The sequence below is a fragment of the Heterocephalus glaber genome, unplaced genomic scaffold (genome assembly GCF_053883595.1).
Source record: "Heterocephalus glaber isolate CG9 unplaced genomic scaffold, H.glaber_assembly_v1.0 deba00001586, whole genome shotgun sequence".
Lineage (NCBI taxonomy): Eukaryota > Metazoa > Chordata > Mammalia > Rodentia > Bathyergidae > Heterocephalus > Heterocephalus glaber.
Genome location: NW_028258364.1, coordinates 6,142,227 through 6,156,068, shown reverse-complemented (window position 1 = coordinate 6,156,068; position 13,842 = coordinate 6,142,227). Strand labels below are relative to the sequence as shown.

The following is a 13,842-nucleotide window of genomic DNA, read 5'->3' as shown; positions in this document are numbered from 1 at the left end:
AAACAAGTTTAAACATTATAGTAGATGTCAGGTTGCTATAAATTCTCTTTCCCACAAAGAGATGAGTATATCTGTTCATGCATCTGAATCTGTTGTGACAAATAGAACATAATGAAATTAATGTATTACTAATCTATCCCTAGCCTTAGAGAAGTGACAGTTTCTTCCTCATCCTCTTTAGAATTCATAAGTCAATCTTTAGAAAAATTCATACAACTACAGAGGAAGGCAAGAACAGACCAGAACAAATCCTCCCAGCAACAAGGAAATGCCAAATAACTCATCATGTGAGTTGAGTGGACCACTATATTAGTCAACTTTTCTTTACTGTAGCAAAACACCTGACACCAGCTACTTCTAGACAAAAGAAGTTTATTTAGCTCATAGTTTTGAAGGTGCAAGGGCATGGTTTGAGCATTACCTCAATTCTATGGTGGATGGAAAATGGCAGAGAACAATGGTACCACTTCATGTCAGAGCAAGCAGTCACATCTCCAGCCAGGAAACAGAGGCAGGACAGAGTTGCACCAACCCTGTGTAAAGCATGATCTCAATTGACTTGAGGACCTTCTATGAAGTCCTACATCTTAATGTTTCCATGGCCTTTTCCAATACTATACTAACCTGAGGACTAAATCTACAATCATAATGGGGCTTTCAGGTACATTAAACTACAGCCAAACTGTAGCAATCCTCTTGGAAATTTACTTGTTAACAATTTGGAACAAGTGTTAGATCTCCCCTGATCATAAAAGCATGAACAAATAAGTGATTATTACCATTTTGAGTTATAGGAATTGGTTAGTTTGAGTCACCATCACTGATATCCAAAACATTTTTGAATTTACAAGGGTGACAGTACTGTAAGTAGAGAGATCCCTGTCTTCAAGAAATCTGTTGTGGATTTAATCTAATAGGATATATTATAATTTAATACACAGGAATGCAACAATATTTTTAAGGGAATTATAACATTGCAATAATTGTCAGTGAGAGTCCAAATTAAAGAGAGCTGTGGACTTTCAATTCATTAGGGTCAGGAAACAGACTAGGAAAGCTACTTAACTGCCATCACAGACCATTTCTCATAGGAAAGATAAAATTCAAAGCAATAAACCCAGAACCATTAAAATAGAATCAAGAGAACACTTCCAGGGAAAATGGCAATCCCCTAATTAGGGAAAAAATAGCAAACACTCAGATTTTCAAACTTGTGGATTGTGCCTCAAAGTATGCTTCCTTCTTTACTGTTTTTGAATTGGGAGCTTCAGAGGTAAGTGAGCATGTAGAGAGCAGCAAACTTTTTCTTCAGTTCACAGATCAATAGATCTAGAGGAACTGCAGTAGATGGCATGCCATCTACATGTGAATTAGATCATGAACTCCTGGACTTCAATGCCATAGTGTTGAAGATTTTGGCATGTCTTTCTATAGAGGCAGGGATGTTAATATTTTCTGGACAGCAAGCACTGAGACATAATTAGAGCATCACACTGGGTTCCACAAGCACATCCTTTACTTTTCTACTGTAAATTTTTACTTTAGCATAATAGTAGCCAGCTATACATCTCAGTACATTACCTTGGGGGATACAGGAAGCAATCATTGTGTTTACCAAGCAGTCATTGGTCTGATGAATGACAAGGTGTGTGCACCTGTGCAAAAGTGTCAAACTGGGATTTTTGCCCATTTATGTTACACCCAACAGGTTTTTTGTGTATCTACCTGAGCATCACACAGGATATAATTCACCCACACCACTCTAGGATTTGTTTTAAACAAAGTTTTCTTTTGATTTTTCTGGTAAAAGTAGCTCAATTCAGTATAATGACACATGAAAAACCAGATTTGCAAGTTTTGGAGGAGGTCAACAGTGAATCATAAGATAAAGATGATCCATTATGGTAAAATACATGTTTTCATAACAGAAGAGTGGTGTGGGTGTATGATGATGATGATGATGATGATGATGATGATGATGATGATGATGACTTTGATGTTGGCCATGTGAGCCAAAGTTCCTGTGACAGTGAAATGGAACAAGATCGACTGATACAGTCACAGGAATGCAGACCTCCTTGATTCAAATAACAAAGAAAACAACAATGTAAGTGCCTGTTTGACTAGTTGAAATGTTGCAAAATGGTTACCCAATCAAATGAAATGATCCAAATGGACTAGGTCTGAAAATATACTGAGGACCTCAGCAAGGATGACATCTATTGGGCAGAATAACGGCACTGCCATTTAATGTTGGAAATTGTAACAGACAAAATGCTACATGATATTGTGAAATACACAAAGGCTGAAATACAAGTAAAATGTTCTGTATGTGCCAATAGCCACACTCAGAAATGTATTTATTATGACACCTCATTGGCTGAACTGCAAGCATTCATAGGTCTGCTGTACTTAGCATGGCTTTCTCTGGAAAATTGCAGGAAGGTAAACTACATATGGAAAAGCGATGGATGTGGGCTTGAGGTTTGTAGAATAATAATGACATTAAGGACATTTGGTTTCCTTCTGAGTTGCCTGAGGTTTCATGAAAAAATCACTCCCCAAGAAAGAAACAGAACTGATAATCTGGGTGATATCTGGTCATCGTTTGACAGATTTGTGAGTAATTGCCAAGAAACTTACATACCATCTGAATACATGACTTTTTTTTTTTTTTTTTTGATACCAGGAATTGAACTCAAGTCCTTGCACTTGCAAGGCAGGCAGCGGAACCACTGAGCTAAATCCCCGGCTGAATACATTACTATTAATGAACATCTTGCAGAATTTCATGGCAGCTATAGTTTCAGGGAGTATAAGCTAAAAAACCCCAAAAAACCAAAATAAAAACCCCTTCAAAATATGGCATAAAAATTTATGCCTTTGTAGATGCGAGGACTTATTATCCTTTCAATTTAGAAATTTATCATGGAACTCAACCTTATTCATATAGTAATAAACTGAATGATGCTGTGAACAGGCTTATTGTTCCCATCTCCCAAACTAATTGAAGTATGCCATTAGACAATTGGTTTACCAGCTTCAATCAATATTGCATTTGCTAACAGAGCACAAATTGACCAGCATAGGAATTGTATGCAGGATCAAAGTGGAAATTCCAAACGAAATGTTGTAATTTCAAAACAGAATTGTATAGTAAAATATTTGCATTTTAGAAAGATTTATTGGTCTTATATATAGTAAAGAAAAACAAACTGGTACTGCTGATGTCAACATTACACCACAATGGAAATATTGATAGGGAAATCTTGACAAAATGGAAGCCTGAGATGGAAATTTTCTACAACAAAACCAAAGGTGGAATAGATGTTTTTGATGAGTTATGCAGCAACTCTGATGTCACTTGAAATACAAAATGTTGGCCGATGGTTCCATTTTACTTGATCCTAAACATATGTGGCATAAATAATTTGATAGTTTATAAAAAAAATAACAAATGCAAGATACCACTGAGAAATTTTCTTAGAGGATTGGGACTGGAGCTCATAAGAGATTATTTACAGCAGAGAATGAACAAAATGTTTCTGCCCAGAGAATTATGTCAAAAATTGTGAAGCACACTGGTGAGCTGACAGGTGAACAGGCAGGCCCAGCATCACAAAAGACCTACTACAACAATGGGAAAACTGAAAAGATGTCAACTGTGCCCTACAAGAGAGCACAGGAAAACAAAAGGTAGATGGTATCAGTGTAAGCAATGTTTGTGCATGGAACGTGCAATTTTGATGTATGAAGACTGCCTTAGGTGTGACAGTTGAAACAAAGATTATTTTTGTTTTAGAATTCTATTGGTAATTTCATTGTAGTCCATATAGGTTTTGATTTCTGATGTTGTCTTTTAGGTTTTGTAAGGAATTACACAGCTGATGTGAGAATAGTTTATTCTAAATGTACAATACATATTAATAATTTAATATTTTATTTTATTGATATTTTATGTTCCTGTTAACTACATATTGTATAATAAATAAGAACTTGCTGAGAAAACTGCAAGACCAGCGAGAGGTCAAGTATGTCCTACAAAAAGGCCAGGAAAGCAAAACACATGTGTTGTCAGTGCAAATGATCTGAGTGTATGGAACATGCTGCTGTCATGTGTGAAGACTGCCTTAGGAATAATAATTGAAGTAAAGAATTTTTATTTGTAGAGTGCTATTGGTATTTCCATTGCAGCTCATATAGGAATTATTTTATGTTGTTCTTTTTTAGACTTTGTATACCAAAAAATAGTGAATTTTGAAAATTTTGGTGCTTTTAATAAACAATAATATTAAAATGCAATACTTCATTTTTGTGATTTTTTTTCCTGTTAAGCACTCATAGTTTAACATAATAAAACTCATAGAATTAAAATTGATAATTCATCAATAGAAATATTCTACAGAATATTTAGACACACCCATGTTTCTCTGCTTTATGACAATGTGTTATGTTCTGTTAAGAATGGCCTCAAATCCTTTATACTTACCACAGCCAAAATTCAGGAACTATTTTTCTACTCTATATTTTGGCTCAGCCTTGACTATTTCAGCCAGCACCAAGCTGCTACTCGTATGCATGAGCCATCTTGGAAATAGGTTCTTTAGCCCTCAGGAAGCTGGTGGGTCAATGATTCCATGACAGTCTCCATTGAATACTGGGAAACTTGCAAAATCATGTGAAAATAAAAGATAGTTATCATATTAAGTCATAGTTTGTCCTCTTTTGATGAATAATAGATGACAAATATGAACACTTATTCAATAGGCTAACTTTTTACACTTTAGAATAGATAGTACAACATGTCCTGAGGTTAGCAGTTTAGAAAATTAGACTTTTTCCATTGTCTATGATTCTCTCTTTGTACACATAGAATTCTACAAAAATCATGCTATCTTACTAAAATATATATGTTTCACATGTGAAAAATCCCTGCATTTTCACGTTGACGACATTTTACTTAGAAAAAGTTCTTGAAGCATTGAGATAAAATATCCTTAAAATGAAATGCTTAGTTTTCCATGTATTCAATATCTGTTATGAAGTAATTGAAAAATTATGCTTTGAAACATCATGAAGTATCATGTATTATGGAGAGATATTTTCTGCCCAATGAGATTCAAGCTTATGTCTTTTTTTGACTGGGGTTTATATCCTTTCTGCTAAGGCAAGGTTAAAATATTTTCTGGTCATTATGTTATAAAAATAAACATACACATTATACTAAAGTTAGAGAAATTAACTGTTTATAGGTAATGGTAAGCATCTCACAGTGCAAACTGAAAAGAAATACAATTTAGAAATAAATTAGTATTTAATTTAAAGACTTTTATAATAAATTTCTATAATCAAATGGATAATTGATAATGAAAGATTTACTGCCAAAAATAGACACCACAGAGAGTAAAACAATGAATAATACAAAATGTGATACCACAATCAAGTTTACACTAGTAATAAGTTTACACTAGTATAATACATTAGCCAAGATAAATATCTTAATACACTTATAACCAGTTTCTTAGTGAGAAAGTATTGGAAAAGGGAATTACAATTTAATATATAATTTTAATATGTTTTGATGCAAAATATTGAGTAATGAATAGTAGGTTTAAGATGTAAACACACCTCTAGGAGTACATTAAATTGAATACTTGTACTTCCATTATTTATTTATAATCTTAGATAATATTATTTAAACACTCAAAGGCATAGATTATTTTTTGTAAAAATTGAGTATTATCTATACCATAAGTTTAGAGTATGATACAAAATAACAACTACTTTGAATAGTACTTAATGCAGTATTTATTTTATTAGGGTTTGATCTTTGGATTCCATGTACAAAAATTTAAGAAATAGAACAAGGAAAACAAGAAAGAGAAAGAAACAATCATGTTTTTGTGTATTAACTATTCATTTTACAGCTGGGGAAACGCAAACTTTACAAGATAACATGGAGAGATACAGAATTTGTATTTGACTCTGTCAAACTACAGAGCTCAAGTTTTAACCACTAAGTTCTGTTGCTTTTCAAACTTTTTTGAGTAAAGAAATTTTCTAATTATCGTCATTGAGAAAATGAAATATTCTTAAATGTCTAGCGAAACTAAAGCAATATTTTCTCAGTAAATTGACATGGTCAAAAAAGTCTTTTAAATACCTGAAAAAATCCTTTTAAACCTCAAAAAGTAAATAAGACAATTATCATGTGAAATTCCCTACTTATATTTTGCTTCCAGTTAACATGAGGCAGCTGTGCTGTTCCAGTCCCACTTCAGAATGAGGATGGGTAGAGAAGCTTTCTAGAAGTTTCACAGTTTCATAACTTCAGGATGAATTGTTGTAACACCAACCATCTTTGAATAATTATCAATATTTTGTTGTGGAGAATAGATCTTCACATATAAGCTTTTAAAGTTTCTAAAATCAAGAACAAATGCTTGTTTTGCTGTTTATTTTCCCTTGAGAAACAGAGATACTATACAGAAAAGAAATCATCTTTATATTATTGTTATCACATTTGTTCTTTATTATTATTCCTCACTGCCCTGATAACAAAGCTTTTTCTCACATACTTTTCAATGTAATATAAGGAAACTGTTCAGAAGCCACTGACACCAACAACGGCCACAAAAATACCATACCATGTAAGTCCGGGAGAGAAGACCAGGCATGGATATCGCTTGGCTAATTTATTCTACTACGTTCATGACCACCTTGGTAACTTTATCTCTAAACTTATAAGCAGCAAGCAAAATTTTTCAGAAAGTTTAATGAAAATAATATGAAAATCAATATAAAACTATTAGGTTCTATGTTTATGGCACTGCTGAGGAAAAGAAAGAGGCTTCCATGGAATACAGGTAAGTGTGTTAAATAGAGCTTTGGAGCCTATATAATATTTTATAACTTTTTTAGCCCATTAAAATTTTATGAAGTTCTGAGACCATTAGTCATATTCAGTAGAAAGCACGTCGTTTTTTTTCTTCTATGCTTTTTTATAAAGTTAAGCTCTTTTGTTTTATTTTTTGATTTTTAGATCACCACACAAAAAAAATATAGACTCTTCATGAGAAACTCCATATTTTGTACGATATTTTATAGCAGCCTAAGAAATTAGATCCAGTGAGGGAGAGTTACATAATGATTAAGAACATTGACTCTTAGGTCTACTATATAGGTTTTCACTAGACCTCTCTGAACTTTTTACACTATGTAAACTCTGGGCACCTTGATTTTCTCATCTCTTAAATTTTATAAAGATTTTATATTTTAATAAATATAAAGTACTGAGGGTGGTATAATAAATGTTCAACAAATATTAATTAATAGTAATACCAAAATACCAAAAATGATCTCTAGTCCAATAAAAGGAGCCATGAAAATAGTAACCACAGAAGCAAGACACTGTCACACTTCCTTAATTTATTTTATGTTGTTATTCTGCTATTCTATTGCTTTTCCTTCTATTTTGTGAGCTAAAATCTGTCCAACTAGGGATTTTTAAGATATGAAATGAAAGTAAAAAAAATTCACTTATGCTTTGCATGGTGGCCCATGCCTATAATCACAGACATTCAAGAGGCTGAAGTCAGAGGATAATATATTCCAGGCCAGCCTGGACAGATTTGAGACTGTCTTAAAAAAAAAAAAAAAAAAAAGGCTTGGATTGAAATTTGGTAGAAGAGCACCCTTGGGTTCAATTCCTATTACTACCAAAACAAAAAGAATAAAACCCTCCAAATATTACTTTTACAAAAGGTTAGGATATCTTCCTGTGAATGACTAATTAGTGGCTATAATTTACTTATTTGTTCATTTAAAAATATCTTTTTACCAACTTCTACATGCTAGACAAAACTGAGTTGTGGAATTATATTTGATTTTAAGGTACAAAAGAAAATGTGCCAGGCATGGTGTTGTAGGCTTGTAATCCCAGCACTCTAGGAGGATCCTCAGTTCAGGCCCAGCCTGTACAGCTTAGCAATTTAGGGAGAACCAGTCTCAAAATAAAAAATGATTTGGGAATGTATTTCAGTGGGAAAACCTTAGGGTCAATGTCCAGAACTTCCAGTACTACAAAGAAAAAAAAAGCAACAGATAAAAGAAAGAGAAATATGTACTTATATAAATATTTTTATATATTTTTGTAGTCTTTTTCCAGAACATTATAGCAATTCAGAAATGTTTTTAAAATTTAAAGGGAATATATTAAAACTCATTTATTTTATTTATAACCCCAAGTAAATTTATTATACTTTTACTTTCCTCTTCTTTCAATGAAAGCAAACAATATTATCAAGATTTACTTCCTCAAAAGAATATATTACTCTAAGTCACTGGGTTGATGCATGGACTAATGGTAAGTTATACTATTCTCTACCAAAGACAAGTGAGCCAGTGTAGGAGTTAAGAATAAATCGCCCTCATCTGCTGTTTTGGCAAGTTAATTATTTTTCTTTAAAAAAAGTAGGTGCAAGAAGATCGCTCTGTCCTTCATTCCATTTTATAAAAGCAGGAAATAAAATTCCCATGTGATTCCTTCCTACACTAGAATGTAATGTATCATTTTATCAAGGACAGGAAGTTGAAGCTAAGGAAAATCTGTACAAACAAACTTTTTAAAGTCCACCCTTATCTTCCCAGTCATTTCTCTACCCAGTCAGTCCACCTACCTAAAGGCCCCTTTGCCTCATCATGTTTTCACAATTTATTGTTGTTCGTTTAATTCAGTATATAACTGTTTAGCATAAACTTCATCTTTTAGTTTTCATTTTCCTATGAAGGCCCTGGATCATGTAAAACTTGAATGAAATAAATATTCCTTTCTTCTGTTCATCTGCCTTATTTTAATTTAATTCTCAGGCCCTGTCCAGAAACCTTAAAGAACAGAGGTAAAATTTTACCTCCCCCAAGCCAGCATAGATGATTTATTACAAATAGTTCACTAGTGCTGAAGACGATTCATTGTGAAATTATTAATATTTAGGCTGTTATAATAAATTTCCTCTCACACATATGTATGGAAATGTACCTGAGTATGTATACAGGTGCACGCATACACACAGAAACCTACATCTATTTAATCAAATATTTATCTTAGACCTAGTATAGATGTATTTCTAATATATAATTTGTAATTAGACTTATGTCATTTTAAATTACAACTGAAAAGTTACTACATGTCCCTAAATTTAATATTTAAATTGTTATAAATTCTTTTCTGAATAGTACACTACTTCATGGCCCTCTATCTCAACATAATACTTCCATCAGTCTGTTCTCTCTTTTCTTAATTGCCCTTAATCTTACCTGTCATGTATTACTTGGGTATTTATTTGCTTTCTGTCTCTCCTCTTAACCAAGTGAAAATTCCAGGAAGGCAGAGGCTTTGTTTTAGTCACCTCTTAGTCCTCCGTACCAAGAACCACACTTTTCTCTGAAGAGACATATAGTGAATAATTGTTGATTCCATAACTGAATTAATGAACATAGTGGCATTCTCTCCATTCTACCATCCACTCTCCTTTTCCCTTGTAGTACTTTGCTCTGAATCTGTGCCTGACATAGGGGTCTATAGGGAGCTGAATCCCACCATATTTCCACTGACAGTGACAAGAGAGGCTGACCCAAAAGCTAAGACAAGTCAATAAAGGCCCATTAGAAATCTGGAATTTCTGTTGGAAAAAAATTATTTTGGCCTTGAATATGTCAGCATACGGATAGAGATTAATAACAATAAATCTAATAGAGTACTGATGATATATCATTTAAGTCTACACATCCTGCTAGGTTTGAAGGTAATCTACCCAATTATCCCAATGTCTTTTTTCATTTTGGTTTTGTTATTTGCTTAAGCCATTTTGAGTTTGTTGCTATCTCTATGTACGTATAGTATGACAGAATATTTTGTACCAATTACTGTACTATTTGAATATACACTGAAGTATCTCTATTAATTTAAAACATTCCAAGGTAAAATTCATGCAAATTAATACATGAAAAATACATGAAAACACTTTTTATACTTTATTTTGTTTGAAATTTTTGCATGGTAAAGACAAAAGTAAATGTGGAATTCTAATAAAACTGTTAGATTTTACAGTCAGAAATTTTAAATTTATATCCCTATTAAACAACATCTGTAATGATATTAAGAGTTCAGTTATGACTAACAGTGCTGCTGATGCCATGACATGGACATATTAAGATAATGGCATGAAACACTGGCGCATACCATTAAGAGTCATTATGCACAAAGAAAACCAAAGCACTGAAAGAGTAGCTGTTGTTAGCTTCTCTTTAATGACTTTTATGTGGATAACAGTTTTTGTACTTAGGAATGCACACAATAACCATTTTTAACACTAATTAGAACAGTGCACTATGGTACAGTAGTTGTATCAATAAGTATGTATGAAATGATGCAAGGATATTCATATGTATAGCACATGAACTTGTAGGAAAGTACATAGCTTATTCTATGACATTACAAAATCTACTAATGTTGTGCATATTTAAGCCTATCCTTAGAAATTCTCATTTACTTATTCCTTATGTGCAGGGTTGAGCTAATACATCAGCACTCTGCATGATATTAGGGAACCCACTTCAGAATTAGGAATAGAGAAATTTCCTTGGTTAGTATAGGGAACAATGACATTACCTAATGAAACCAAGGTGCAAGAGTGAAGTACTGTCCGAAAATTCTAACCAAGTTAGGCATAGTAGTTATATTTCAAGAATTTCTTGACTAGGCATTGTATTGGGAAAGACATTGAAGTTTAGCCAGTCAGGAGACACCATCTCCAGCTCCATGCCTCCAAACACAGTGCAAATTAATCACAGAAAAGCTGAACTAGTGTAAGACTGTATTTTCACACTCAGAAAATACTCTTTCAAAGACATAAAGTCCTAAAAATAGTTCAAAATGGAATTATTGACTAGTTTTGTAAAACTCACCGAATTTACCTGAACTAGAAATGGCTAGTTAGATACCTCTTGCTAAATTGTATAGTCTTAGACATGTGCTATATTTTGGAAAGTCTCTCTTACATTTTCTGCATTCAAATGTGTGGTTATGTTGATCCTCCACTGTCCCACTGATCAGCTCAGCACTTCCACATTTTCTCACTGAAGGTCACTAATAATCCTTACCACTGCTCCAGGCCATAGGAACCAAGCACACTGCCTCTGATGCCTCTCTCTATCTCTGTCCACTATGATTCTAAGCCAATGTTCAGCTTCTTCAAGGGGAAGACCAAACTAAGTGTTGGAGAAGCAAGCCTTTGGTTATGATGTTCTCAGTTATCATATAATATTTATCTAGATTGGTCAAATTCCACATAGGTTACCCAAAGTTGACTATTGGTGTAGTGATGAAAGACCCTGGCCTCTTGTTACTTACTCTGCTGTCTTTCCAAAGTCTGCTTGAAGTGGACAGGTGATGTTCTGTTGTTTCCTGACTGAAAGAAAAATTACCTTATATCCTATCTTTTTGTTAATTTTAATTTATTTAAAATAAGTACTTGTTTGTGATATATACTGCCTTTGATTGTGGGTATTTGGTACATGTGTATGATACACTTCCTTTTTTAAATTTTCATCCCCCCCTTTTCTGTCTCCTAATCCCCTTGGTTTCTTTCTCATTTGCATTAGATGTATTTCCATATTTTCTTTTATCTATCTTTTATTTTGTTCTTTATTTGTACTTTGGATTTCTCATAAGAGAGAAACCATGGACCGGGGATTTAGCTCAGTGGTTCCGACACCTGCCTCGCAAGTACAAGGTCTCGAGTTTAATTTCGGTACCAAAAAAAAAAAAAGAGAGAAACCATGTGTGTCTGATTTATTTTACTTAACATTATGTATTCAAATGCACCCATTTTCCTACAAGAGGTTCAAAATCATCATTTTTTTACAGCAGACTACAATTCCATTGTGCATAAACACAACATTTTCTTTATCCATTTGTCTGCTGATGAACATATAGGCTGCTTTCAAAATTTGGCTGTTATGAATTGGGCTGCTACAAACATTAGTATGGGTATATTGCTATAATATGATGTCTTTAACTCTTTTAGGAAGATACCTAGTATGAGAATAGTTGGAAAAATGGAATTTTTAATTTTAGGTTTTTGAGGAATCTTCATACTGATTTCCATAATGGTTGTACTAGTTTACATTCTCACCAACAATGGGTTCTTTTTTCCCCCACAGCTTTGCAGCATTTATTATTTGATTTCTTGATGATTGTCATCCTTTACTAGAGTAAGGTGAAATTTCAGTGTTTTTTAAACTTGCATTTGATCATGGTCTACTACGTTGAATATTTTTTCATATCATATCTTTGATTCCTCCAAGGTGATGTTAACCTTATCTTGACCTAGCGGGTCACAATGGCACCAAGAGTTAAAAAAAAGAGACTGGCATATTATATGGAGGTATTCCAGAAACAGCTTTGGAAGATATGAGTAAATGTCTGCATAGAGATAGACATAAACTAATGCAGAGATGGATACGGGTAGGTATGTAAAAACATTTTGTATTTGAATGTGTCAATTATGAAATGTATCCTTTTACATTAGAAGAATCCAGTTTAATATATCATACTAATCTGGAAGTTTTGGATGACTCATGGATATGAATTAAATTATCAGTATTCAAAGGAACATTATTTGATTTATCTTTTCTAAAGCTACGTGGCACCCATAAGGTATTTAAAAGATAAGTCACAAGATAATTTGAAGGAGTCTGAATACATCATTGTCTTTCACATTTAACCCACCAGAGGGAAGGAATTGTATACATAATACATTTATCATCCTATCCTTCTTGCTCCTGATTTACTTCAACAACAATGGGAAGTTCCTTTCCTACATGGAAAAAATATTTTGTAACAACAGCAACACAAAGACCAAACAAACAACAAAGACAGCTATGAGAAAAAAAATTGCTGATAATTTTGTGAATATTATTCAAAGATAACAGAGAATTTTTCCAAAAAGTTAATTGCTGCAAAAAGTAAGGCTGTGTTCAAACAGCTAATTGCTGTAAACTAAAAGGCAATTCCAAGAATTTCTTGCCTAATGGGCTCTCTGCAACCTTACAATAAAGTTTAAAAATTGTTTAAAAAATCAATTTTGTACCATTCTTAGGACAGCATACGAAGCCCTAAACCTATTTGATTTAATCTGGTTTATTTTTTTTCCTCTCCTTGATTTCAAGAAAACCTTCAAAGAATAATGTTTTATTAATTAAATAGAAAGTGTTCTTTCCAGTCTATTTCTCTTATTTTTCTTGGAATTCCAGCCAGGCAGAACAGATTGACAAACATATTTGATAATCTGTCTTCCATTGTCTAAACTGCCTACTAGTGGCTAATAAGAGTACAAACCAAAACTTTTAGCATTATTAAGAGCTAAGCATAGGAGTGTTTAACTTCAAATGCAAAGATTAAACAAACAAAAAAGAATAAGAAGCATTATGAAATTAATAGATAAAATCCCCCCTTACTTTAACTTTTATCTTATTCAATTCTCATAAGAAAGAATAAGAAGATAAACGGATTGTGGTAAAAGAATAGGAAGAATAAAAGGACAATGGTGAAAATATGGAAATAACAGTATATAAAAATGGAAAGTAATTGACTTAAGCACATCCCTTTATGTGTTCAAGTTTAAGATAAGAAAAAACAATCACTTCTAAAAACAAGGTAAAGATTAGTATTCCTTCTTTGTATGCTATTTTTGTCTCAGAATCTATTATGTTCAGAAAAATAGAAACAGGATTTTCTTCAAAATTCAATTGTTTTAGAGTAATGCTCTCAACAAAATAATG

At 32.9% G+C, this 13,842-nt stretch overlaps 1 protein-coding gene across 1 annotated transcript in view; it reads left to right on the top strand.

Moving 5' to 3' along the window:
• The window catches only part of LOC106010261 (N-alpha-acetyltransferase 15, NatA auxiliary subunit-like), a 141,165-nt gene extending 128,251 nt beyond the window's left edge, over positions 1-12,914 (top strand). The window contains exon 6 of the mRNA XM_087193268.1: positions 12,367-12,914. The gene's annotated coding sequence lies outside the window, so the exon portion shown is untranslated. The remainder of the gene's footprint in view (positions 1-12,366) is intronic.
• Positions 12,915-13,842: the final 928 nt, after the last annotated feature.